Source organism: Miscanthus floridulus, chromosome 14 (assembly GCF_019320115.1).
Source record: "Miscanthus floridulus cultivar M001 chromosome 14, ASM1932011v1, whole genome shotgun sequence".
In the NCBI taxonomy this organism is placed as follows: domain Eukaryota; kingdom Viridiplantae; phylum Streptophyta; class Magnoliopsida; order Poales; family Poaceae; genus Miscanthus; species Miscanthus floridulus.
Genome location: NC_089593.1, coordinates 97,681,792 through 97,706,278, shown reverse-complemented (window position 1 = coordinate 97,706,278; position 24,487 = coordinate 97,681,792). Strand labels below are relative to the sequence as shown.

The window sequence follows — 24,487 nt, the reverse complement described above, 5'->3', positions numbered from 1 at the left end:
CAAGCTTCCTTTTTACTCCAAATCTCTACACTCCCTTCATGGGCAAAACTTTTAAGTACACATAATCTCCTACTTCAAAAGTTAGTGGTCTTCTTCTTTTATCAATATAACTCTTTTGTCTATACTGAGCTGCTCTCATATGCCGTTGGATAATGCGTACCTGCTCTTCAGCTTCAGTGACAAAGTCAATGACATAATATCTTCTTTCTCTAGGCTCAATCCAATTCAAGGGAGTTCTACATTTCCGACCGTACAAGGCCTCAAAAGGAGCCATCTTGATGCTCTCTTGATATCTATTGTTATAGGAGAACTCAGCTAAAGGTAGCTATTTCTCCCATGAACCCTTGGAAGATATAACACAAGCTCTCAACATGTCTTCTAAAATTTGATTCACTCGCTCGGTCTGTCCTAAAGTTTGTAGATGATATGTTGAACTTCTGATTAGTTTAGTTCCCAAGGCCTGGTGCAAGTGTTCCAAAAAATGAGCTATAAACTATGGTCCCCGATCTAAGATTATGGTCCTTGGTACTCCATGTAGTCTCATGATCTGGGAAACATACAACTCAGCGTACTTCCCAGCGTAATACGTTGTGTTAACTAGTACAAAATGTGCTGACTTGGTGATGCGATCTATAATGACCCATATAGAATCGTGACCTTGTTGTGTCAGCGGGAGGCCTATAATAAAGTCCATACTTATTTCCTCCCATTTCTAGCTAGGAATAGGCAATGACTAAAGTAATCCAGTAGATTTCAAATGAATGGCCTTGACTCTACTGCAATTATCACACCTAGCGACATAGGCGGCGATCTCTTTCTTTATCTTGGTCCACCAAAAACGGGTTTTCAAATCTTGATACATTTTGCTACTACCTGGATGGATAGACAACTTGGATGAATGAGCTTCATCTAAAATTTGATTTCTAAGCTCACGGTCTTTCGGTACTACCAGTCAGTCCTCAAACCATAGCACACCCCTTTCATCCAACCTAAAATATTTGGTTTCTAGTTCTTTCATCCTTCTCTTAATGTGAAATATACCTACATCCGTCTTCTGTAGTTCTATGATTTTGCTCTTGAGTGAGCAACTGACGGTGATATTGTGTAGCACCACAGGATGTAGCAAATTAAATCCATCTTCCAGCAAGGCTTCCAAAGTGTTGCAATGAGATTTCTGACTAAGTGCATCCACTACAACATTGGCTTTTCCTGGATGGTAGTGCACTTCTAAATTATAGTCCTTGATCAGCTCTAACCATCTTCGCTGCCTCATGTTCAGCTTAGGTTGAGTGAAGATATATTTGAGACTTTTGTGGTCAGTATATATGTGACACACATTTCCCAACAAGTAATGTCTCCATATCTTCAAAGCATAGTTGACTTCATGCTTTCTCAATTGCCGAGAAGCATAGGCAATAACTCTTCCTTCTTGCATGAGCACACACCCCAAACCTATTCCCGATGCATCACAGAACACATCGAAAGGCTTTTCAATGTCGAAGGTGCCTGCCACTGGAGCTCTAGACTAGGAAGATCCTGAGGTGCCTGCCTTAGTTGCTCTTTTGCGGCCCTTCGCTGCTCCGTGCAAATTGTTCTGGTTCTCCTAGGTCAAGGCATCACTGAAGAACTCGTTGTATGTGGTACACCTTGAGTTGGCCATGGTCTTCATTAGCTTGGTATCGAGGCCTCTCTTGAAGCTCTCTATTTTCTTCTCTTCTGTGTTAACAAACTCTAGGGCATATTGGGAAAGATTATTGAAGGCATGCATGTACTCGGAAAGGGTTTTGGTCCCTTGAGTAAGCCTCATGAACTCGGTGGTTTTCATGCGCATTAGCCCTAGGAGAATGTGATGTCCCCTAAAGGCAAACTTGAATTATTCCCATGTGACCTGTGCGTTTGTAGGTAGAGAAGACAGGAAATGGGTCCACCATATCCCTGCCGATCCCTACAGTTGATGGGACACATATTCAGCCTCCTAATGCTCAGTAACCCTCAATACATGGAACTTCTCCTCTATCGTGTTAAGCCATTCATCCGCCTGGAGCAGTTCTTCAACCTCTTTGAAGATAGGAGGCTTGGTGTCTTGGAAATTTTTGAAAGAGCTATATTGATTTGGCTCAGGCCCTTGATGTTGCTGACGGGCGTGAGCGGTGTTCTGCGCAATGAGGCGTAGTGTATCCTCCATGGCTCTCTGATTACCCAGGAACTGTGCGAAGAATTCATTCACTGATGGTGATGGCGGTGGTGGTAAGTCACCATCGTTGCCACCCTGGCTGGTGCCTGCCCCAGCTCAAGTGTGAGTCATCTACAAAGTTACAACAATCAGTGATTATTGGATAATGTCAAGAGATTGCAGATGAATTATGTAATCATGCCAAACTGAAATTACTGGAGGGAATCTTAAATTCATACAATAAAATAGAGGCATAATCATCCATTCTTGCAACATGACATCACTAATTAGATCACTTATCATACTTGTAACATGTTGATATGCATGTCATAATCCACTAGTAAAACGAAACTAGAATTTCACCAAAGCTCAATCAATAGTGAGACAACATGCAAAGTGCCAATATTACACCAAAGTTAAATCACTAATACCAAACTTTGAGCTACAAGTCCATTACATGAATAACAGGGATACATCTAGCACTTTAACTAGTCACTAGGCGACTCTAATCTTTAGCATGCTCACTGTCGAGGTTGGAGATAGCATCATCCTCATCCTCTAGCTCCACTTCTTCCATGCAACCGTCATCTTCGACCATCATTTCTAGATCTTCTTCTTCCTCATCAAGGACCGGGTGCAGTTGGTTGTTCAGATGATGCACTTCATGCTAAAGATCAACCACCATGTTCTAGGTCTATGCAAGCCGCTGGCACAAATCCCTCTTGACCCGATCCTGCTGCACGGTTAGGGCTTTGTCTCTGTTTTGTGCTGCTTCTGCTAGGGCTGCATGGTTGTTTGCTTGGATCCACTGGCCTGTAGCTGTGAGCGCCTCAGCATGAGCGGCCTCTAGCTACTCCCGCAGTCCTGCTAGCACTGCCTAATCATCCACTCTTACCTCTTGGGCGGTATCTCTCTACTGATCAACTTGCTCCATTTGGGTGTGGAGATTTCCCAATGCTATATATGCCTGATCAGTTTCCCACCGAGCCTCACTTGCTACCTTTTTGTGCTTGCGCACACGCTTCCTCAGCTTACACTATGCAGCTTCGACTCTCATGAGCCTATCAATGCAAGTGGTATAGGACTCCTACCAGAAGTCTCTGGTGTCCTGATGAGTATAGAACATCTTCATCACTGTAAACATTGAACTCATAGCAGGACTAGAACTATCTGCTCGCTCATCTCGGTCTCGGATCAACGCATTGTGGTTGCGCTATGCCCAAACTATTGTGGATGAATCCACCTGAGGAAAAGTACCAGCAGCACTACCAGTAAGCTCATCCCCGTACTGCTGACATATCTAACTCAGCACCTCAAAAACCACTACTTGGGCAGCTTCCCAAGGAGTTCTTCCTTCAGATTCTACCCTCCATTCCTACCAGAAGGGTGCTTGGTTATGAGCTGGTATGGTCAGCTGTACTTCGTACCATGGTTGTCCCTCCAGGTATACTTCATTCCAGCAATAGAGGGGTGGTTCATAATACCCCGCATAATGCAAGACTCTCCAAAGTAGGTCAGGGGTACCAAACATCAGCAGGAAAGTCTCACTTCCAGCTGGTGCTGCCATCTGCACCAACAACATGGTGCAACTCTCATGAGACAACATCATAATGGATAAGAGTTACATAACCGAGTAAGAAATCCATAAGGGGAGGAACAATGCAAGTGTAATAATAATGATTTATCATGATGCATGCATGTTACGTACGTCCTCACAAACTTAGGAAAATTTAAAACTTCTAACGGCATACACGGTGGCATACAAATGTTCTCTCATATATAACGTAACTAGTCGGGCTACATGTTTTGCTGTTAGTATACCTGCACAAGAATTTTATTTCAGCCCAACCCCACAATTATATATGCGGAATGTAGATCTGGGCTTTAGGTTGCAAGCTAAATACTTCCATATATTTATATACCCATATATATATACTTCTATATCAAAGCTACCCAAGACTAAATGTGTCCTATATATACATATAAATATGCATATATAGCCGCATCAAAGCTAACCCACAATTAAATACTTCCGTATATATATGAGGCATATATACACTTCAGTATTAAAGTTAACTCTCCCCATAGACCGCACGCTCACATCTTGCGGTCATGCCACTATGATGATGAGTGGCATCTGACCTTGGGCATAGAGGATTTGATCCATACATTACCACTCAAGTGAATGGCATCCCTACAATAGCACGCCATATGGATGATGAAAATAAAAACTCCCAAGTTGGTACTTAATTATCCACCTGAAGTCCTTAACTGAGCATAAAGGAAAGTGTTCACTAGCACACTTTAGATTCAAAATTTATTTTTAAACACCTATATATATAGTTGTAAGTTGCTAAAAACCAGTTTTGGAAAACAAAAACCTTTGTTTTAAATACACATATGGCAATTAACGTTGAATCTTTCTCTGATGTCAGCTGTAGCAAAACCAACCAATTTATAAGAGCACAAGTATAATGGCAGCTCACAAGCAGTCGCACTGTTAGACTTGAGCCCACATAAACCCGGTTGTGGGGGATATGACCCCCGGTATCCACAAGACAAGACATGTGCTGCACCATCAGAGGTGGCCCAGCCCATAAGATGAAGGCGTGCACCGCAAGACTACAATAAGATATTGTATAGTACCAAATAGGATACTTTCCTTGTAACCCTACCCCTCCAGAGCATATAAGGAGGGGCAAGGGTTCCCTAGTCGACATCCCCATACAGATCCTAGGCCTAGCCTAAGGCATCTGATCATATGCAACATCATATCATAGTCAATACAATCCAACAGACCACAGGAGTAGGGTATTATGTCGCGCTGACGGCCCAAACCTATCTAACTCTTGTGTCCCTGATGCCTTCTTGTTCTCGATTACACATATCTCTGCCGATCAATCTACCTTCATGGGATACTCCTTGGAGGACTACCGATGAGATTTTGTTGACAGTTGGCATGCCAAGTAGGGGTGTGCGTGCTGTTTCCATGATGAACAAGATGGTATGTTTTGTAGGCTCTTCATCCCTCCCCCAGCCTGGCCAGATCTTTACGGTTGGATCAATTTCCTAGACCATCAACACGGACGGAGACGGAGAGCTCATCTAGCCAGTGCAGATCGATTTTGTGCCGACCACACCAACACCTGCAATGGCAGATCTGATCTCAGAACCGCCTCTGAGGTCATTTTCACCAACTACTTACTTTGACCACCTGCCGCATCACAACGATGACCGCCGCAAAGAATGGCCCTATGATGACTGCGACGACCGCCGGGGCAACAGGCCGGAAAGCTTGAGGGCTGCGCAATTTCGTCAACGCCAACCAGATAATGCCATACACCGCCGACCAGATGTTCTGTCTAAAGCTTAGTCATGCTTTAATATTTTTCTAAATATTCTCCAACCTTCATATATCTTCATGATGTTTCTCCAAGCTATTTTCTCCATGTTTGCTCTCCAAACGATTTTCTTTCATGTATACCATCTTAAAGATGACATACAACTAAGTCTAAGGCAAATCCCCAAATAGTCATGTTGATGCTCGGATGCTCCCAGAGATGGCCCTATCTTTGGCTCCACCCTACACGTGCACGAGCGTCTGCCATCTGCGTTATGGGTGGTGAACAGCGACTCCTTAGCGATGCTTTGTTCTTCCTACACGCACACAGGCTCCACGCTCTGTATTATGGTTAATGGGCTAGCTAGGGCTTGAGACTCAGCTACTCACTAACTGGTCGGGCGGTTTATATTAAATATAAATACATCTTCATAATAACACTAAGTGTTCACACCAACTGATCGCCGAGCTACATACGCTATTTCATCACCATTGTTGATTCTTCTCTAGAGTTCATATATTTTACATCATGTACTACCCGTTCTACATATTTGTATCGCAAGATCATCGTCTAGGTGGTTGGACCACCTAGTGCTCGGACATCTCCACCGAACAACTGGTTGGACTGCTAGGTTCATGGACTTCATTGCCGACCAGCTGATTAGACTATTTGCTGGTCGCTTCTACTCAATGCTCACTTCGCTGCAGACCAGTTGACCGAAATGTTCATCGCTCGTGCTTCATCGTCAGCTATGCTGGGAGCTTACCAACTAAGCTAGGGACTCCTTGGCGTCTGGACTGTTTGTCACTCATGCTTGGGGCTTACCAGCTAAGCTAGGGACTCCTCAGTGTTTGGATTGTTTGTCGCTTCATCGTCAGCTACGCTGGGGGCTCTCTAGCTACGCTGGGGACTCCTCAGTGTCTGAATTTTTTGTGCAAGCATCTCCAGCTAAGCTGGGGACTCCCTTGGTGGTCGGATTCACCGCCAACCAACTAGTTGGACTACTTGACGCTCACTCCTGGTCGACAACTAGTTGGTTGGACTACTCATCGCATGGGCTTCATCACCAGCTATGCTGGGGACTCCTTGGTGCTTGGATTCTTTATGTAAGCATCACCAGCTAAGCTAGGGACTCCTTGGTGCTCGAATTCTTTGTGCAAGCGTCACTAGCTAAGCCAGGGACTCCCTGGTGCTCGAATTCTTTGTGCAAGCATTACCAGCTAAGCTGGGGACTCCTCGGTGCTTGGATTCTTCGTGTAAGCATCGCCAGCTATGCTAGGGACTCCCTTGTTGGTTGGATCTTGCTACGTCTCATCGGTGTGCTATCAAGTTGCTCCATGTTGTTCAGATCAGGGTGCTGATCTTGGGCAGCAAGCCTGGGGTCTTGTTACGCGCATGTCAGATGACGTCAGCAAGCTTTTAGACTTCTTTTCTTTGACCCTGCTATAAGATTCATTCTTCATCTTCCAGCAAGCTCAGAGACTAAGTGGCTATACTTCACCTGGCGGTAAATGTAGTGCTTATTTCTTGATTTACCCTCCTTATTGACGGAGTCTAAATGGCTACACTTCTCCTAAGTGGAAGAATTTTCAAATTTGATATTGAGCCCCTTACATCCTTCTAGCAAGCCTTACTTGGCTAAGTTTGAGGTCTTCTAACCAGTTAAACTGGTTGGCATTGACTTTCACCGCCCATGTCATCAATTAAACTGGCCGGCTTCAACTTTCACCACCCAGGTCACCAATTAAGCTGGTCGGCTTCGACTTCCACTTCTCGGATCACCGGTTAAACTGATCGGCTTCATGTCAAAGTGCTTGAACTTGTTCAAGACAATGTTGCTCAAAGGATACAAGGCACTCGGGGACTAGCTGTGGGGGATATGACCCTCGGTATCCATAAGACAAGACATGGGCTGCACCATCAAAGGTGGTCCAGCCCACAAGATCAAGGCGTGCACCGCAAGACTATAATAAGATATTATATAGTACCAAATAAGATACTTTTCTTATAACCCTACTCCTCTAGAGCATATAAGGAGGGGTAGGGGTTCCCAAGTCGACATCCCCATATAGATCCTAGGCCTAGCCTAAGGCATCTGATCACACGCAACATCATATCATAGTCAATACAATCCAATAGACCATAGGAGTAGGGTATTACATCGAGCTAATGGCCCAAACCTATCTAACTCTTTTGCCCATGTTGCCTTCTTGTTCTCGATTACACACATCTCTACCAATCAATCTACCTTCGTAGGATACCCCTCAGAGGACTGCCGATGATATTCTATCGACACCGGTAGTCCATCGAGTACCACGAAGGGTCTCGATTAACCATCAACATACAACCAAGATCGTACATGATTCAATATACATGTCACACGTTATATAAAAGTTCACAAATACAGTTCATCCATCAGAGTATGAATTAAAGTTATTACAAACCACATTCAGGTAAAATAGTAGCAGAAGCAAATTAAAAGTTTAAAACCAACATCAGCAACATTGGTTAAATATAGTGCCAGCTCATGATTATACTTCCACAAAAGCATAAGAGAGGGATTAATAAGAGATGCCGACCTAGGCCTTACACCTCATCCACGGTAGGACAAAAATAGTTCTTGCCCAGTAGCATGAGAAAACTGTGTAAAAATTTGTAAGATCTTATGTTATGTATTTTTACCCCAATTAATTTCACTAGAAGCTAGCAATTAATTAGGATTAAATAGGAAGACCATATTTCAAGTATGCTTACTATAGGTTTAATATTTTTCCTAGCTAGAGCATGTCAACACAAGACTAGCAAAATTGGAATCACAATTTTATCCCTTCCTAGCTCAGGTTATGCAATTTACAAGGTAGAAACTACTTAAAAAGCATTTATGTTGCTCAATTTAATTCTCCTAGAAAAATACCCTAAATAGTAGATTTCATATTTTTTACCAAATAGTACACTTCAGGATGAATCTAACAAAATTTGGTTCACCCCATTTGGATATTCCTAGCTCTAGTTATAAATTTTTGAATTTTGTAACTAAATCTGTGAAAAAATTAATAAAGAAAATCAAATTTCAAATTGGGCGCTACAGCTAGGTAATCTCAGTGCATACACCCCGCTGTGACTGACGACTAGGCCTCGTGGGTCAACTGGCCCCACAAGTCAGAGAGACAGAGGCAGGGGCTGGCTTTGACCGATGAGAACTCACCGACGGTGAGGTCACCAGCGACGAGGTCAGCCCCAACGTGTTCCCGATCCTATTCCGCACCTACAGGTACCCTCGGTTTGCTCAGAGGATCATCAGAGCTAGCTCACCGACGAGCATGGTGGCAGCACGTGGTGGTGCTCTGGCCATCTCGGTGATGGCATGGCCAGGCGAGCGTAGCTACGGCATCTACAAACCCTAGCGAAGCTCTATGGCGTGGATTAGGTCAGAGTGGAGTGGCGGCGAAGCTTGGCCGCGTGCATGGTGGCATGGCGGCATTCCACTCCGTCGAGGCTAGCATTGGCCTTAGGCTCTTGCTTCGAGCTAGACCTAGCTCTAACCTAACCCTAACATCTTGAAGCAAGAAAGCAAGACAACTAGGCATGGACAGCCACGGTAGCGTGTATGGCGGCGACGCTCTTGGCTCACGGCGGTGCGGCTGGTGTTCCAGCACCGATGATGCGGTAGCGGCTCAACGAGCTATGGCTATAGCTTCTAGGACCTATGACAAAGATGAATCAAGAGAGAGAGATTGGAGGAGCGGTGGATAGGGCTAGCCAAGGTAGCTCAGAGCTCGGTAGTGCTCCGTGGCCATGGTGGCGACGGCAATGGCCCATAGGCCTTTCACTTGGCTCGAGCTAAGGCAATGGGTTGTCGGCGAGGTGGAGGAGGTGATGGCCGAGTGGTGTGCATGAGCAATCGCACAATGGCGCGGTGGCAGTGGTGTGCGAGCTTGGCGTAGGTCGGTGGCAATGGCACGGTGCTCGGCTTGCTCTGGCAGGTGAAGGAGAGGCAGAGAGTGGGCGAGAGAGCGAGAGTGAGTGAGCGTGGCGGCTTTGCCTCCCTTTTCTCCCCCTACTGGCCTGACCAGCTAGGCCAACACTGGTGTGCTACCACCACGTGGTGCGTGTGGCCTGGCATGGTCGGCCTCGACGGCCAGCCGATTCAAATCGGCTAAGTGCCGATTCAGTTGACTCACAGCGCTACTTCGTTCCTCTATATCTCCTAATCCAATTCAAGTTAGCAAAATTAGTATTAGTGAAAGTTGTAGAGCTATGTGAGATCTCCAACTTTGCTTTAGGAATCATCATCTAATTCTCAATGGTTAGCCAGGGACAAAGCTCCCAAGTGGGGCACATTTAAACTGAAAACACCTTCAAGACAACGAAATTTCAAGTTTTGAAAACAACATTTTATTGATACTTGTGAGCTCTATTTGACCATGTTAGACACTGAATTAGCTCATGACCCTTAAATAAAGTTTGTTACCCATGATGTGAACTACAACATTTATTTAGGTCACACAACCATGCAAACACTCTAAGCTACTGTTCAACTTTGGTCAAACTAGTATCATGAAAATAGCATTTCAAATGAAACCGACACTTAGAAGCAAATTTGGTCTATGTCATGAATATAAACATTGTTCCAATTACCATCCTAGATGTGTCTAAGGTGTTTTCATGACCTCACAACCATTTCATACATTGGTCATACATGATTACAAGCATATGTAAATATATAAGCAACATCACATGTGATAAAGAGAAGGTAAATGAAATGAAACTTCATGTGCTCACGCTCATGAATGCTTGGATGATGCTTGTGCTCATGAAATGCAAATGCCAAATGCAATGCTTAACACTAGAGTGTTACATGTAGGTGGGGCTGGCCGACCCCACATGTCAGCGTCTCGCCCTCTGCTTCGGTGTGGAGTCCTCTCGAGTCTTCTAGAACCTTCTGATGTTCGTTTCGCTGTGGATAAGCACAATTAAATCTGACATGTAGGTCCACGTTGATGGTTTTCTATATAAACCCTGTAGAAAATATAGATTCACCAAAACTCATGGAATTTGTTAGTTTAAACCCCTAAACCTTTGTTGGTGATTATATTTATGCCCTTATGCATGTTATATTGACGGTTTATAATGGTTGTTAACTACCATCCACAAATTCCCCTAGGCTTAACCTTTGCTAGTCCCTTAGCAAAGCTAAACTTAGTAAATGGATCCGAAGTTTTTAGATTTTTGAAAACATCATAGCAACTCCTCAAAAGTACACATGCGTTCAAACAAGAATTCTCCTCCGGATTAGAATAAACCGATCTGACTTTCAAACTTACCCATATTACCTTCAACCATGAGGCTTCTCTGCCTTCACTTGGGTCTTGAGCAATTGAAAGACAGAATGATCAAGTCAAGCACTATGTCTCAAGTTCTTTGCTCAACCATTATTCCAGAGTTTTTATAGGTTTTTAAAATAAAACTCAGAGCTTCCTTTGTATGACACTCTCAAGTCTCTCAATATATGTGGTATTTGTGGATTCTCACCAAAGAAAAGTGATGTTATGCCTTTCACTCCCTACAACTAAGGCTTATGTGAAGCTCATAGGAGTGAAAAGCATGAAAGAGCATACTTACAATACATATATTATAAAGACAAACCTAGGATCCAAAAAGAGTTGTCATAAAATCAAATCAATATGTGCATGTGTATGGATGTATGTGGTGGATATATATGGTGGCTAACTTAATTCTACTATGCTCCTTGAAAACATATCTCTCTTCTAAAACTTGAAAACAACTTTGCAAGAAAACATAGGCTATCTTATTCATCTCTTCTCTTTTTTTCAAGCGGGCATCTAAGTACCCATTGTTTTCAATATCTCGGACACTTGTCCATTTTTTCCTTTCTCAACTTCTTTTTTTATGAATAACTTTTGCATAACCACATGCATCTTTTTTGCAACAAAATTTTTGAGAGATAGCAACAAGAACTTGGAGCATTTATTTGGTGGATATTCCTATCAAGAATATTTTTGGTGTTTACTCCGAGTGTAGGAGTAAAACATTTTTGGGTGGATCTAGATGAAATGGCATGTTGTTGCGCCAACCCCCAGTGTAGGAACATTGCATATTTGGGTGGTGTGTACGTGATCTTGATTTTAAGAGCATGACAAATCTCTCATAAGGGTCAACAAAGCTTGACTAAACTCAATGCAATGCAAGCAACATATATGAGTGGAAGTTTTCCTAATCTAAATATCATATATTGCTCTGGTAGGAATTCAAGCTTTATCATACAGGAGCTCATCATGTAACATTTTTATGTTTTTCAAAAGATAAATGTCTAGAACTTTAGTATCGCTAGGAACAAGATAAATAGCAGCTCAGACCTTCTCATATCATATCCGTCAATTACCTAGACTTAGATCAAGCATATGCTACCCACGAGTTTCAAGTTCAGAGTAAATTCTTATATCAAAACAGCCGTATCCAAAACTCGGGAGAATTCAAGGCTGAAAACTAAGTACTTGAAAGGAATTACGACAGAGCAACTATTTATCATTTCCATTGCAAGAGATTATCCTCATAGTCCATTTATTTATTTAGCTCTTAAAAATAGAAAACTAGACACAAACTTTTTATTTTGTTTTTACTTGTAAGATCACACCTTACTATTATATATATATATATATATATAACTAGCTAAGATAATTTTTTTAGTTTGTTATGCATTTTTTTATTTCTTTAGCAAATATGAAGCAAACTTAAAAATAGTAAAACCACAAGAGAAAGAAATATTTAGCTCGATACATTGGGGATGCTCCTCCCCCAAGTTGAATGTTGTCGTGGCCTTTCTTAAAGTGAGTCTACTAGCAAAAGTCTTTCTCATCCGTCCAGAAGTAGGATTCCTTGTGCAGCGGGTGTAGCGATAGTTTGGGAAAATATACTTCGGATGGATGGCTTTACTCTTGATCATACTGCAAAATACTCCAACAAGAACACCAAAACTCGTGGCACAGATTAGGATAAGGTGTTAGCGGTCAGCCATTCAGAGATTTATTGTCCTTGGGGGTTTAGACAGATTTCCTAATTGGCAAAGTTCTAGCAGGATGTCTATTAATATTTTTTGATTTTCTTATTTATATAATGCAGAAAGAAAATATGCATGCATGATATATTATTTTTTTATGCCACCATAGTGAATCTTCCCATGGGTGTTTATACACCGAGAAAATTTTTCACATGGGGCTTAGGATTTATGTTGCAATGATGTAGTGTAGTCATGAAACTTTTCATCTTCCTATTCTAAATGCAATGCTAATGCAGAAAAGTAAATATGCTAAAGTGAAAAGTAAATCATGCAATACTAGAAAGTAAATATGGATAACTACCGATATTACCTCATGACCAGGGTTCAAATTTTTAAGTCCTCCGGACAGGACTCTTTTCCTATCTTGTTCATTCCTTGGGTGCATCAGTCAGTCCTGAGGATGGAGACCTTGATGGTTGCACCTCTTGTGACTCTAGTGACAATGTTACCTTTTCTTTCAATACCTGCTTGGTCTATGGACCTGACTTTGGCGGAGCGGGCTCATCTTTTACAACTTCTTTAGGTTCCTCATCTTCCTCCCAATTTTTCTTTGGGGATTGATTCTTTTGGTTTTGGGATGATCAACGTCTCCTCCTAGAACGGAACTTCTTCGGCTGCTCATAAGTAGTATAACTATTGAAATAACAGCGTACCTTTTCTCTAGGGAATCGGAAGTGGACTTATCTAGATCCGACGTAGATGATCGCGTTGGTTGTGTTGAGGAACGGTCTTCCAAGAATGATGGGTGTATATGCTTGTTCTTCTCTCATGTCTAGAACCATGAAGTCGGCAACAGCATAGTGATCATGTATCCTTACCATGACATCTTTTGCTATTCCCTTCGGAAATTAGATTTATTGGTCCACCATCTGCAATTACATATATGTAGGAAACAAAGGTTCGTCACCAAATAAGTATTCATACGTTACCTTGGACATTATATTGACACCCGACCCAATGTCGTAGAAGGTCTTGTGGAATATTCTTTGTCCAATGGTACACTCGATCGTGGGTACGCCTAGATCATCCTTCTTAGCAAAGAATGGTGAAGCAAGGAGGTGGTCGTACTCTAATCGGAGTGTGTTGATCATGATTCTTCTTGAGGCTGCCTGGCCTTGTTCTTCCTCCTCCTATTGTTCTTCTTCTTGGTCACTATTGTCTCTTTGGGTAGGTACGACATTTGTGGATGTCTAGGAGATTGCAGGATGCGGTTCTTGAAAGAAAACTTCTCATTTCTATCCTTGATTATGAAGCAGATCTTGGCACTATCTACGTAGATGATGGCTTTGGTGGTGTTTAGGAAAGGTCGGCCTAAAATAATGGGTGCCCTTATATCTCCATCTGTTTCTAGAACCACAAAGTCTACAGGAACATAAGATTGTCCCACTCGAATAATGGCATCTTCAAGAACTCCCTTGGGGTAGCAGAGTGACTGATTTACAAGCTGCAAATGCATATTTGCGTACAACAAAGTATCTCCATTAATTTGATCATAAATTAGCTTAGGCATGATGTTGACACTTGCTCTAAAATCACAGATAGTTTCTTGGAAAATGTGAGGTCCAATGGTGATGGGATGATAGGTCTTCCTGGATCACTCTTCTTTTCGGGAAAGGTATAGTCTCTCCACCTTCTCGTTGATGGTTGTATATAGTAGTATGCTGCATTATGAATATCGACAAGTTTTGCAGTTTCTAGATCTTCCGGTTGCCCCGGAATCTTACCTTTGTCGAAAGGAGAAACATCAGCAGCCAGTTGAGCTATTTGTGATTCTATCATTTTATTAAAGCTTTGCTGGTTCTTAATGGCAGAAGCAAAGCTATCCATTCTATTATTTATGTTCTCTAGAATTTTATCATTGGTAGCTACCTTTCTAGATAATCCCTCCAAATGTTTGGATTGGTCGGCAATTAATTCTCTCAAGGGTGGTTGATTGAAATTGTTAAAATTATTACCTTGATAGTTACCTTGGTAGTTCGGCCTTTGTTGCTGGTTCCATCCTTGATTCTGCTAAGGACGAAAGTAGTTGTTGACAAAGTTTACATCCTCATGGGTTTTGAGACAGTTGTTTCCTGAACGCCCAGTATTTGCACAAACTTCACATGTCATGTGAGAATCATGAATATGCATGACTTCTTGCTTCTCATTGGCTCGATCTTCAAGCTTTTTTATCAGTAAGTCCATCTTGGTAGATAGCATCTCTATCTCCTTGAGTTGATGCATATCTCCACCCCTCTTGCGGGTTTGAACATGTTCTACATTCCAACCTTGATTGGAGGCTATCTTCTCCATAAGAGCTGTTGGAGCTGGTATGGTGAGTGACAGGAATGCACCTTCAGTAGCAGCATCCATAGTCTCACGGGTACTATTGATCAACCCATGGTAGAAAGTCTGCATAAGTAGCCAATTCTCCATCCCATGATGAGGACATTCCGCAATATAATCTTGAAAGCGTTTCCATGCCTCAGGGATAGATTCATCATGTTGCTGAAAGCTTGAGATTCTCCTACGCAGAGCATTGGTCTTGCCTATAGGAAAGAACTTTGCTAAAAGGACCGTGGAGCAGTTATCACATGTAGTATTTCTATCTTTGTTGGCGTAGAACAATTGCTTTGCCTTCCCCACGAGTGAGAATGGGAAGAGGCTTTGATGGTGAAAGTGCTATAGATCTTCAGAAAGTGTTGGAGATGTGCACTCGCATCTTCATGTGCCTTTCCACAAAACTGGTTTATTTGCGCCATGTTGATGAGAGCTGGCTTGAGCTTGAATCCATTGTCTCTGATATTGACTGTCGGTCCAGTACGGATGTTGGCCATAGTTGGAGCAGAGAATTCATGGAGAGTCCTGTTAGCCATAGCTTCAAATTCTGGTGTTAGGCTTCGCCTTATATGGTTGTCTTCCTAATTAATGCTTGTGGATCTTCAACGTAGTTTGTCGGAAGGTCAAAACTGGTCATACATTATCCTGCATAGGATACACAAGTAGACAAGACAATGGTAAGCCTGTTTGAGCAGAGGTCTATGTTTATTTTCGATCATATCAATAAGTATAAGTTTATCAATACTTCCTTTGCCTAGCTATCTTTCCCGACAATGACGCCAAAAATGCTTGTTGGTATTTATTAACTCGTCACTTGTTTAGTAGTCACCTATTATAAACATATATCTTCTAACATTACTTTACTAGGTTGTCATCCCTAGTGATGATGCCAGAGATGCTTGTTAACATTTCTTAGTGTCACTACTAAGAACAGAGTTTTAAATCTAGCCCCTAGTAACAGCACTAGGAATGCTTGTTGGTACTTGTTGACACAAAAATGTGGCAATGTGATCAACACATAGCAAGCCAGAGGATCTAAGTGGGACGAGACCAGAGATCTGCTAGGCTTCAACACAGAACCAGCCGATTCTAAAAACCCAACGACGTGCCAGTCAATTTGACTAGCAATTGAGAAGGAGAGAAAATCTTATCAGTAATTTAAGGTGGAATATGTCAGTGTTGCACCAGACTATTCCAAATGTACGGCTAGATAGCCGATTCAATAAGGCTATTGACTAAATAGTCGATATCCAGCGTATCCATGAAATGAAGATCTTTAAATCAAGGATTATTGGCTAATATTAAATGATAATGATATGAATCAAAATAACCGATGCTCATGGATCACAACAGTTTTATGATGATTGATTAATCTAGACAAAACAAGTACAATACACCCAAATACAAAATCAGAAGATCTTTCCTTAAAATTCTAATATATATGACCAAATGGTCGATTGATGTCATTGATCGATTAGAGAATTGATAATCAACAAAGAAGCGATATAAGAAAGCATCATCGGCTAAATGGAACGTGACTGATATAAAGCGTCGAGCCGATAAGTTTGATGAAAAAAGTATAACATGCGAACAAATCAACTGTCTAATATAAATGAATTGACAAACAGTTTGAATCTAATCTATTATCATGAACAGTGAGGTTCGATCGGATCGATGCAGCTTTGATAATGATAACAAACTAAAGCCAAAGAATCTATAAAACCATCTATATGTTGACAGATTCATAAAAATATGCTATATGCGTGAGAGTATAGGCAAATCGACTAAAATAGCCGATGCAGTCATAGCAAACAAACAGAGTGCATGTCTTGATCATGAACAAGACCACTAATCGATAATTTCTAATCTAAAGTCTAACCAGTGAGGTTCGACCGGATCGATGCAGCTATGGTAGTGTCATTAGATTAGGTCACATTAACTAGTGAGTTTATTTAAGATTGAAACATGTCTTTAGATGCATACTATGTTTGACTGGAATAGAGATAAAACAGCCGATCTAGCGGAATTAAGCCATCAATTATAAGATTTAAAGCGTGACCAGATCAAAGGACGACCAATTAAGATGATATGTTGCCGATCTATCTCTATCTCAATCAAGTGATTTGTTATAATTAATAAAATATTAATTATAACAAGACCGATAACTGGTGAATCAACCAAAAATAGCAAGAAAAATCTTACTAATCTTAGCAGATTCGATAACTGATGATAGTGTATTAAACAACAAGTTATTTAACACAAGATCGATTACTTTGATCTATATTATGATTCATAAGAGATCAATCAGCTAATGCAGCCTTACAAACTACGATACAGATCGATAACTAACTTATATTATGGCTCATAAAAGATCAATCAGTTGATGCAGCTTTATAAGCATAATACAAGTCGTGACGGTACTCACAAGTAAGCTAGAGGTCGATCAGTCGATGCAGTCCTGTTTGGTGAAGAATTCGCCGAGATCTATAGTACTCCTACTCCTAATATGATGGCGAAAGCCAAAAAGATTGTATTGATTAAGTGTTGGTCCCCTTGTATAATAACCAGTGTCTAATATTTATACCCAGAACCTAAATATGAATCCTACTCAAATTCGACTCATTACAATTCTTGGAATAAAAGAAAACTTCCTAACTTAATAATAACTTGGACCCTAATTTTTCTTATTTGTAGAGTCCGACACATCTTTCTGACACCATTCAAGCATAGCCCATTGACGTTGTCTGCTGATGTCATCTATAAAGTAGCCGATTCTGACATTGCATCTAAAGCTGATACTGATTTACATCTAATCGATTCCTTAATGACACAATCCTAGAAGCTTCGAGTTCTCGCGTTCTTCTTTCCAAATTTTGGTATAAACGGTACTACATAGCATTATTACTAGAATAATACTAAGCAGTTCTTAGTTAATTATGTGACTAGGAATAATAAATATATGAATGAAAATAATTTGCAAGCGCACACCAATTAAGATGATATGATGCCGATCTATCTCTATCTCAATCAGGTGATTTGTTATAATTAATAAAACATTAATTATAAAAAGACCGATACCTGGTGAATCAACCAAAAATAGTAAGAAGAATCTTACTAATCTTAGCAGATTCGATAACTGGTGATAGTGTATTAAACAACAAGTTATTTAACAGAAGATCGATAACTTTGATCTATATTATGATTCGTAAAAGATCAATCACCTAATGCAGCCTTACAAACTACGATACAGATCGATAACTAACTTATATTATGGCTTATAAAAGATCAATCAGCTGATGTAGCTTTAAAAGCAGAATACAAGTCGTCGCGGTACACACAAGCAAGCTGGAGGTCGATCAGTCGATGTAGCCCTGTTTGCTAAAGAACTCGTCGAGATCTATAGTACTCCTACTCCTAATGCGATAGCGAAAGCCGAAAAGATTGTATTGATTGACTGTTTGTCCCCTTCTACAATAACTAGGGTCTAATATTTATACACGGAACCTAAATATGAATCCTACTCAAATACGACTCATTATAATTCTTGAAATAAAAGAAAACTTCCTAACTTAATAATAACTTGGACCCTAATTTTCCTTATTTGTAAAGTCCAACACATCTTTCTGACGCCATTCAAGCATAGCCCATTGACGTCGTCTGCTAACGTCATCTATAAAGTAGCCGATTCTGACATCGCATCTAAATCAACTGATACCGATTTACATCTAATCGATTTCTTGATGACACAATCCTGAAAGCTTCGAGTTCCCGCGTTATTCTTCCCAAATTTTGGTGTAAACAATACTACATAGCATTACTACTAGAATAAAACTAAGCAGTTCTTTATTAATTATGTGACTAGGAAGAATAAATATATGAATGAAAAGGATCTGCAAGCGCACAGATAATATACCATTGTAGCATTTTACCCGAGAGTATTTCAGGTATCGTTATTTATATTTTTACCATAGGAAAGGTCTAGCATGGACATGTATTGATAAGTTATACTATTGAAGGAGAAATAAAGCATAACCAATATTCTACTTATAACAGGGGTAAGTCATAGGATAAGATATATGATAAGTATTGATCAATGATAAATCACTCAGAGTACTCCTTTCTATGGCATTAGCATGGTCAGGTAGAATATTAGAGGAATAATTCCTAAGTCATTCTTAATTACAAGTCAAAGCATGCATTGATTGGTGTAATTACCTTGTAATCATTGCTAAGATCATCGTCATATCTACACATAAGAGATATTACTAAGAAAGATTAAGAATAGATGTAGTCCTTTCTTCGTAACCGAACCCTACGTGCGCCTATATTCGGGGAGTGGACTATAAAGAACTCAACGAGAGTGTCACATCTGTGACCTACCACATGACCCAGAATATAGGGTGTATCCGCAGGTAAACAACATATAAGCACTACGCTTACACAATGTCGACCACTCACCCATCGTACCTTAGAGTGAGCCTATACGAACTTATACGTAAACATGATGATAATCTAACTATACTATGCATATAATCAAACTAGACGATGAACATTGTAACAAAGAACATGAATAAGATGAATACTAATATTGTCATAACAATTGTAATTAGCATATAAAAGTAATGGAGGCACAAAAAAGAGAGGGGTACAAAGATTATACCGAACCACGCTCTTGACACGATCGGGAATCCAAGCGAAGCCTGCTTACCTCCTTCTAGACCTTGCCTAACTAGCTATGCCCTAAAATATGGTGGAGCTCTGAGGATGATTAGGGTTTCTGTCTTCCCAAATAACTTTAACTGGGGTTATGCCGGGGGTGGCAGGGGCTGGTATATATAGCCCGGAGCATCCAACATGAGCCCTTGGATCAAACCGACTTAAAGGACGGCGTAGATGTAACCCAGGAGGCGGTGGAGAACCGATATTGTGATGTGGAGGCTGACAGTGAGCCCCAGGGGCTAGGTGGCTTCAAGGTGGGGCCGGCCGGCCCCACATGTCAGCGTCTCGCCCTTCGCTTCGGTGTGGAGTCCTCTCGAGTCTTCAAAAACCTTCTGGTGTCCGTTTCGCTGCGGATAAGCGTAATTAAATCTGATATGTTGGTCTACCTTGACGGCTTTCTGGATAAACCCTGCAGAAAATACAGATTCACCAAAACTCGTGGAATTTGTTAGTTTAAACCCCTAAACCTTTGTTGGTGATTATATTTATGCCCTTGTGCATGTTATATTGACAGTTTATAATGGTTCTTAACTACCGTCAATAAATTCTCCCAAGCTTAACATTTGCTAGTCCCTTAGCAAAGCTAAACTTAGTAAATGGATCCGAAGTTTTGAGATTTTTGAAAACATCTACCTGCTCCGCCCACTAGACGTCACCCTGCCGCCGGCACCGGCATCGGCATTGGAACTGCCTCTACCGCCTTCGCCACCGCCAAGAGGCTAGGGAAGCGGTTTGCCACTCAGACGGGAGGCGCCATCAAGAGCTACAGTTGCTACCTGTTGGCCCCGATAAACGTCACTCTGCCGCCGGTGCCGGCGCCAACTACGTCTTCAGGTAGACATCTTCTTGCAGCGGCTTCCTTTATCCGTTTATCGTCATCGACTGATGCAGGGCAACAACGTTGACGCGGTCTTTTGCATCTCTCCACAGAACCATCAATGACAGCGACCGTGATAGGCGCCTCCCTCGGCTCCGTCTCGATCTTTATCATCCTGGGCTTCTTCTCCATATGGCTCCTTCGCCGGCGACGGAGGACACAGGCTAGAATCATCGAGGAAGCGAGGGCGCAAGAGCTGCGAGAAGGAGGGTTCTTCGACGAGGAGCCGGATGAGATGGAGGACGAGTTCGAGAAAGGGACCGGGCCAAAGCGGTTTCGCTACGGCGAGCTCGCCACTGCCACCGACAACTTCTCGGACAAGCAGAAGCTTGGAGAAGGTGGGTTTGGGTCTGTGTATAGAGGATTCCTCAAGGACATGGACCTTCACGTCGCCGTCAAGAGGGCATCGAAGGGCTCGAAGCAGGGGAGGAAGGAGTACGCAGCGGAGGTCAGGATCATCAGCCGGCTGAGGCACCGCAACCTGGTGCAGCTCATCGGCTGGTGCCACGGCGGCGGCGAGCTGCTCCTCGTCTACGAGCTCATGCCCAACGGCAGCCTCGACACACACCTGTACAGAGCCAGCGACGACGCTCTGCTTCCATGGCCAGTCCGGCACGAGATCGTGCTGGGGCTGGGGTCGGCGCTGCTCTACCTGCACGAGGAGTGGGAGCAGTGCGTGGTGCACAGGGACATCAAGCCCAGCAACGTGATGCTCGACGCGTCCTTCCACGCCAAGCTCGGCGACTTCGGGCTGGCGAGGCTGGTCGACCACGGCCGGGGCTCCCACACCACGGTGCTCGCTGGAACCATGGGGTACATGGACCCGGAGTGCATGATCACCGGCAGGGCCAATGCCGAGTCGAGCTTCGGCGTCTTCCTCCTAGAGATCGCCTGCGGCCCCTGGTGTGTCGCCACGAGGAAGAAGACGTGATCCACATCGTGCAATGGGTGTGGGAATGGCACGGCAGAGGAGCCATCGTCGACGCCGCCGACGAGCGGCTGAAGGGCGAATTCGACGCCCGTGAGATGGAGACCGTGATGGTCGTCGGACTCTGGTGCGCGCACCCTGACCGGAGCCTCCGACCGTCCATCGGGCAGGCCGTCAGCGTGCTGCGGTCTGAGATGCCACTGCCCAATCTGCAGGCGAGGATGCCGGTGGCAATCTATGAGCCACCACCGTACCTGATGCCTTCTACTATACATCTACCGCTGTCACAGGCGTTAATAGCAGCACTACTCAATCCAGCATGACAATCACAACTGTCCTGCCCAAATGACCTCAGATCATTCGCGACTGCAGAGACAACAAATTGACAATGCCCGGAGATCTTTGGCACACTGCTTTTGAATGTAATAAGTACCTCATCATGTTCCTTTAACATACTTTGCAAGTATTATTATTTGTTACTTGAAATTGTTCTTGACCCACAGCATTTATTGGCATAAACTTTATATAGTTATCGTCAAATAATTTCTTGGGTTAAAGTTATCGTTGTCTCTCTCTTCTATTCCTTTTTTTCCGCACTCCTATCTTGTGGCTATATAGTTATTTCTACTGAGTATAATGAGGGAAGTCTTGAATTGTCTCTTGTTGAACTTCATTCCTCGAGAAATAACTATCCAAGTTCCTTAGCTGTCTTTTAAAATTTAATGTTTTGATTCTTGGAGAGATATGTAGTTTCCTTTTTGCTATAAAATATCATGGTGTTAACCATAATGCTGCTCAATTCTGTTGGTGCCATTTTCTGGCTCAAGCATGCATTCGTTGGATGGCCTGATGTCGTACCAACATCCACAGGAGCCTTAAGGCTTCCAAAACCATGGAACCATCGCTAATGGCAATGAGCTGTTAGTCTGAGACCTGCTACCATGCCACTCTCACGCTATTATCGACCATGCCATGACCACGTTTGTTTTCTCTTGTGACTAACTTCTCGCAAAAGAAGGCGAAATGATGTCAGCTACACTGATCTTGAGCTTTTCATGCTTGTCTATCGATGAATTGATGAACCAGTTGCACATAGCACGTACGACATCGATAGCCAATATGCATAATCACAGCAGCCAAAACATGTTACTCCTTATGTCAATTCATTATAGCCATCAAATTTAAGCTATGGTACTTGGAATGGACATGTTTTGATTATGTTTTAATATAAAATAAAAATAATAACATATGGTCCCATATGACATGCTCTTGATGGCTGCGTGATAATGTGCATCCTCCCTTTTGTTGTTACGAATATTAAAATCACTATATTTATTAAACCATACGTCCAACTTATAATCCGATTGAACATTTGTGTTCATTACAATTAAATCTATAAATCAAGACCAATATTGATTATATTATGATGTAAAATAAAATAACAATATGTGGGCCCCACATGACATGATCTGGATGGCTGTGTGATAATGTGCATCCTTTTGCCGTTACGAATATTCAAATCATTATATTTATTAAATCATAGGTCCAATGTATAATCCGGTTGAACCTTTATGTTCGTTACAATTAAATCTACAAATCAAGACCAATATTGATTATGTTTTGATGTAAAATGAAATAACGACATGTGGGCCCCACATGAAATTTTCATAGCTTTTACACATTATAATCTCATTTGCGATAAACCTTAAAACCTAGATGTATTAAACCCTAAACCCTAAGCACTAAACAATAAACCCTAAACACTAAAAACTAAAACACAAACCCAAAATCCTAATACCCTTAACCCCAAACCCTAAAACCCTAACCCTAACCCTAAACCCTAAACCCTAAATCCCTAACCCTAAAACCTAAAACCCTAAACTCTAACCCTAAAACGTAACCCTAAACCCTAAAATCCTAAATCCCAAACCCTAAACTCTAAAACCATAAATCGCAAAAATTAAACCCTAAACCCTAAACTCTAAACAAAGTAAGATGCATCAATGCTCACGTCGACGCAGAAGATGGAGGAAAAAAGAAGTGTCAGATCGCCAAAAACATATGGTCTTATACGAAGGAATATACTGCTAAAACTATAAAGTTGTGGATCTCATAGGGGATTGCAACTTTTATATAAAAAGTATCTTCAATTGACACCGTACAAGAAAGATATAATTTTTCTAAGGCGAAAAGTGCTTGTACGCGATTAATATGTTGCTGAAACTTTATATTATTTGTTTAAGCATCTTAATTACCTAAAATAAAAAAAACTCAAAACCATAAAGTTGTATATGTCATCGAGGGCTACAACTTTCATATAAAAAGTATCTTTATTTGACATCATACAAGAAATATATTATTTTTCTAAGGCAACAAACATTAGTACGAGATTAATATGCTACTGAAACTTTTAATTTTTTTTAGCATCGTAATGATGTTAAATGAAAAAACTCAAAACTAGAAAGTTAGACCTCGTCGAAAGATACCATTTTCATATTAAAATCGTTTCAAAACTTTATATATGGTTATTTGTTATTGCAAATATGCTTAACGTATAAAAGCTAGCTATGAACATATCATGTGGGGCCCACATGTTGTTATTTCATTTTACATCAGAAAATAATCAATATTAGTCTTGATTTGTAGATTTAATTGTAAGGAACACAAATGTTTAATTGGAATATAAATTGGATGTATGGTTTAACAAATACGGTGATTTGAATATTCGTAACGACAAATGATGGAGCAACATCGCAAGCACCGACCCGCCACGGCCCCGCTAGCCTGACTCCGCCGTCACCCTAGGTATAACCCCTCTTTCCGTATCATGGTCGTAGATCGCGTAACCCAGTTAGGCGTCTCCCGTTCGAAAGAGATACGGTTGGAGGTATGTAGATCTTTGCATATCTATGACCGTATCTGTTTTGGATTGTCCACGTTTTTTGGACATCCCGCGGATGCGTAGATGGGTTAGTTTCCATGATCTGCTCTGGTCTGAGATAGAGTTTTGGCATCACCTCCCTGTTATTCTCCGGATACACACTCTTCTTTG

At 41.7% G+C, this 24,487-nt stretch overlaps 1 non-coding gene and 1 pseudogene across 1 annotated transcript; both read left to right on the top strand.

The window, feature by feature from the left end:
- LOC136504086 (L-type lectin-domain containing receptor kinase IX.1-like) overlaps nucleotides 1-21,784 on the top strand; it is a 32,760-nt pseudogene extending 10,976 nt beyond the window's left edge.
- Nucleotides 15,006-15,111, top strand: LOC136506240 (small nucleolar RNA R71). Its single transcript, XR_010771464.1, has one exon. It is a non-coding gene; the product is annotated as a small nucleolar RNA R71 (small nucleolar RNA).
- Nucleotides 21,785-24,487: the final 2,703 nt, after the last annotated feature.